Source organism: Jaculus jaculus, chromosome 17 (assembly GCF_020740685.1).
Source record: "Jaculus jaculus isolate mJacJac1 chromosome 17, mJacJac1.mat.Y.cur, whole genome shotgun sequence".
Classification (NCBI taxonomy): Eukaryota; Metazoa; Chordata; class Mammalia; order Rodentia; family Dipodidae; genus Jaculus; species Jaculus jaculus.
The window spans coordinates 31,959,835-31,964,573 of NC_059118.1; positions in this window are offsets into that span (position 1 = coordinate 31,959,835).

Genomic DNA, 4,739 nt, shown 5'->3' on the forward strand with positions numbered 1-4,739 from the left:
AAGAGGCAAAGAGAGAGGAGAGTGGGCACGCCAGGGCTTCCAGCCACTGCAAATGAACTCCAGATGCGTGCACCCCCTTGTGCATCTGGCTAACGTGGGTTCTGGAGAATTGAGCCTTGAACTGGGGTCCTTAGGCTTCATAGGGAAGCACTTAACCGCTAAGCCACCTCTCCAGCCCCATTTTAGCTTTCTTTTTGGTCCAATCCTTCCTCACTATTCTTCTCTTCCTCCATTTTGGAATGTCAATGTTTATGTCATTGTATGTTAGAAGTATGTAATTTTATTTTTTTTTTTTAATTTTTTTTGTTCATTTTTTATTTATTTATTTGAGAGCGACAGACATAGAGAGAAAGACAGATAGAGGGAGAGAGAGAGAGAATGGGCGCGCCAGGGCTTCCAGCCACTGCAAACGAACTCCAGACGCGTGCGCCCCCTTGTGCATCTGGCTAACGTGGGACCTGGGGAACCGAGCCTTGAACCGGGGTCCTTAGGCTTCACAGGCAAGCGCTTAACCGCTAAGCCATCTCTCCAGCCCGTAATTTTATTTTTGATTGTCCAGGACTCACAGCCAAGAGTTTACTTTCAGTCTCAGAAAAGACTTTAGACTCTTAGTGTGGTGATTTGAATGTATAATGTCCCTCCTAGCCTATTGTGTTTGTGATTAAGCTTCATCCTTAATGCCCAGCTGATGGAGCCTTTGGGAGGTAGAGCCTGGCTGGAGGAGGTGTGTCCCTAGGGTGGCCTTGAGATGTGATAGCCTAGCCCCACCTGCCACATTCAGTTCGTGTTCTCTACTTCCTCTCTGCTCTTGTGGAGATGTGACATCCAGCTGTCTGCTCTACACATGTTTTCTGCACCGTGATGAAACTGCCCCTCATACTGCAAACTGTAAATAGACCCTTTCCTTCCATAAGCTGCCTCTAGTTGGGTGTTTTATCTCAGCAATGAGAAGGCAACTGCTACACTTCAATGATGTTGACTTTTTTTAATCTTGGGAACTCTTGGAGATGGACTGAATACATTTTGCAGCATGAGATGACCATAAGTATTTGGTTCTCAGGGATAGGATGTTTGGGCTTGAATATGAAATAGATCCCTGTATATGTATGTTTAAAGCCTAGGACTCGAGATAGTGGCACTAGCTGGGGAGGTTCTGGGAGCTTTAGAGGCTGACTTAGCTAAGGGAAGTAGGTCAGTGGGGATGGTCTTTGAGGCTGTCTTCTCCCGACTGCCTGTCTTTCTTCTCTGCATATCACGAAGTGTTCTGTTGAGCTTTGCCATGCCCTCCACATCATGACAGAAAGAACTGTTTGCAACCAAGCGCCAAAATAAGTAATCTCTCCCTGAAATAGTATATAAATAAGGTGTCTATCATAAACTTTCATTTCAACAGTGTTCTTGGGCTTTAGAAAGTGCTTTCATAGCCGGGTGTGGTGGTACATGCCTTTAATCCCAGCACTCAGGAGGCAGAGGTAGGAGGACTGCCATGAGTTCAAGGCCACCCTGAGACTACATAGTGAATTCCAGGACAGCCTGAGCTAGAGATCCTACCTTGAAAAAAACAAAAAACTAAAAAAAAAAAAAAAAAAAAAAAAAACAGTGCTTTCGTGTGACTAGGTATTCTCCAACATCTTTCCCCATTTGTCATTTTAATAGTCAATACATTTATTTTATTTTAATTTAATTTATTTTAGAGAGGAAAGAGGCAGAAAGAGAGAGAGAGGGCACACCAGGGCTTCCAGCCATTGCAAACAAACTCCAGATGTATGCGCCACCTTGTGCACCTGGCTTATGTGGGTCCTGGGGAATCAAGCCAAGGTCCTTTTGCTTTGTAGGCAAATGCCTTAACCACTAAGCCATCTCTCCAGCTCATCAATACATTCTTTTAACAAAGATCTGGAAGAAAATATCCAGGACTAGTGTCCAATGACCCTCCGCTCAACCATCCCTTGTCCTCTGAATTCATTTGGTTATTGATTTATTCAAGAATTTTCTAGAAGGTAAGTGCCACAGAAGGGGTTTCTTGTACACAGATGAGCATTATCAGGTGATCAGCAGGTATTTGCTGAGTGCATGAGCAGAGATGGCATCATAGAGTGGACAGTGAGTGCTGACACATGCTGTTCTCATCCACTAAACATGCAGCGCCCAGCACATACCAGGCAGGCCCTGTGCCAAGCACATCTCTGTCAGCTCCTCCTTAAAGTAGGGCAATCAAACCATTCCACCTGCCTCACCAGGACCATTTGAGAGCTAAGTGAGAAATACAGTCTTTAAAAAGAACTGAGCAAAAGCACTAAAACATCCCTATCACACCTTCCAAGGCTCAGGGTCCATTGCACCAGAGGTAGCCGGAAGAACGTAAGAGCCAAAGGAAGGATAGGGCTGCTTACACTGCACTCTTCCAGACATAAAATGGCCTGGATATCTATGACCTTGCAGTGCCTGACACTACCTGTTCAAGACCATAATAATAGGAGGAAAAGATGATGAAGCCAGGCGTGATGGCACACGCCTTTAATCCCAGCACTTGGGAGGCAGAGGTAGGAAGATCACCGTGAGTTCAAGGCAACCCTGAGACTACATAGTGAATTCCAGGTCAGCCTGAGCAAGAATGAAACCCTACCACCAGGGGACAAAAAAAAAGATGATGACATCAAAATAAAAGAGCGATCAGTTGAGATGTGGAAGGGATGTGATGAAGAGTAGAGTTGTGAATGGGAAAGTGAGAGGGGAGAAAATTATCATGCCTTATTCTTATTGTTTATAATTATGGAAGTTGTCAGTAATAATGAAAAATATAATGGAACAAATACTATAATACCTCAAAAAGATAAAATATTGTGAAAAGATTTTAATTATCATTAAAAATAATTCTACATTCAATGAGTTTATATGAAATAGAAGGAATGAAAAGAAAACATATGTGACAGATGGAACCCCAAAGTATATGCTAAGCACTGGGATAACTTCTCTTACCAGGCAGTTATATGCATATCTTAAGGGGAAACCATTTCCTCTCGGTGTAGATACAGACGCTGATGTCTGAGCAGTTAAGTAAATTGAAGACATTACTCAGACAAAATGGAGGAAAAGAAAGGAGTATCTTGCTTCCAAAACCATAACTCTTTCAAAAATATTTTCCTTCTCGCCAAAGAAAATCTTTAGGAAGCTTTTACATTTAAAGTCCCTGTTGCAGTCAGCTTCCACAGTGCTGGGATGAGTGTTCAAATCAGAGGGAGTTTATGGGAGGAACAGGATTTATTTCAGGCAAGGGAAGTACCAGGACGGTGGAAGTAGCTGGTTCCCTTTCACAGACCCAAGCAGAGAGACAGAACCACACAGCCAGCACCACAAGCAAGAACAATACCAGCAGCTAAACCACAGGGAACCCAGGCAGAGCACAGCGCAAACTCTCTGCACACCTTTAGTCTGGGAATCCAGTCTGCCCTCAAACATACCTTTGGGCTGGACCCCAGGATCTGCCCCCAGTGACACCTCTTCTCTTCTGGTCAGGTGCTTGAAATGCATGTTACGAGCTTTAATAAAGCTCCTGAGGGCTGGAGAGATGGCTTAGCAGTTAAGCACTTGCCTGTGAAGCCTAAGGACCCCTGTTCAAGGCTCGATTCCCCACGTTAGCCAGATGCACAAGGGGGCGCATGTGTCTGGACTTCGTTTGCAGTGGCTGAGGCCCTGGCGTGCCATTCTCTCTCCCTCTCTCTCTCTCTCTCTCTCTCTCTCTCTCTCTCTCTCTCTCTGTCTGTCTGTCTCTCTCTGCCTCTTTCTCTCTCTGTGTCCATCTCTTTCAAATAAATAAGTAAAAAACTCCTGAGTCTCTTGGGGAACATATATTCAAACTACCACAATGCCTGACTAATGGAATAGGATGAGTGTGGTAGGAAGCAACTTTTATTTATTGAACATACATTAAACACTTTACTCTGTATACATGTTGGATTATTGCATTCTCATTTGTGAACTAGAAATATCCCCATTTTGTACACTAAAATAAGTTGAAGTCCCCAGTCCTCTGATATTTAACTACAGTTGGCTTGACTAGTGCCTGTTATTATGCAAAACCTCCAATGCCATTCCAAAGCTTTTGAAAATTCATAGGAAGTTCAAGTCCTTGAGGCAAATACCAATGCCCTCTGAATACCCCTCTGCTATGCAGCACTCTCCCAGTTACGCGAGTCACTATCCAGATATGAGGTGCAAAACCTTTGCTAGTATCAGACCATCAATACATGGCATTTATAAGCATGTGGCAACCCAGCCTGGTGGAACATACCTGTAACCCAGCACTTGGGAGGTGAAGGCAGAAGGATCAAGAGTTCTAGATCAGGGCTGGAGAGATGGCTTAGTGGTTAAGTCACTTGCCTGCAAAACCAAAGGACCCAAGTTCAATTCCCCAGGACACACATGAGCCAGATAAACAAGGTGGTGCATGCATCTGGAGTTCATTTGCAATGGCTAGAGGGCCTGGAGCCCCCATTCTGTGTGTGTGTGTGTGTGTGTGTGTCTGCCTACTTCTCTCTCAAATAAATAAATAAAAGTCAAATTTTAAAAAAAAAGAGTTCAAGGCCATCCTTGGCTACATAGTGAATTTAGGGACAACCTGGGCTACATGATCCTATTAAGAAAGAAAGGTACTTGGCAATTAAGCCCCTACACTAGGCCCCAATAGACCAGGCTAAAGTTCAAAATGAACTCATGCATGCCAACCAAAGTCCCACATC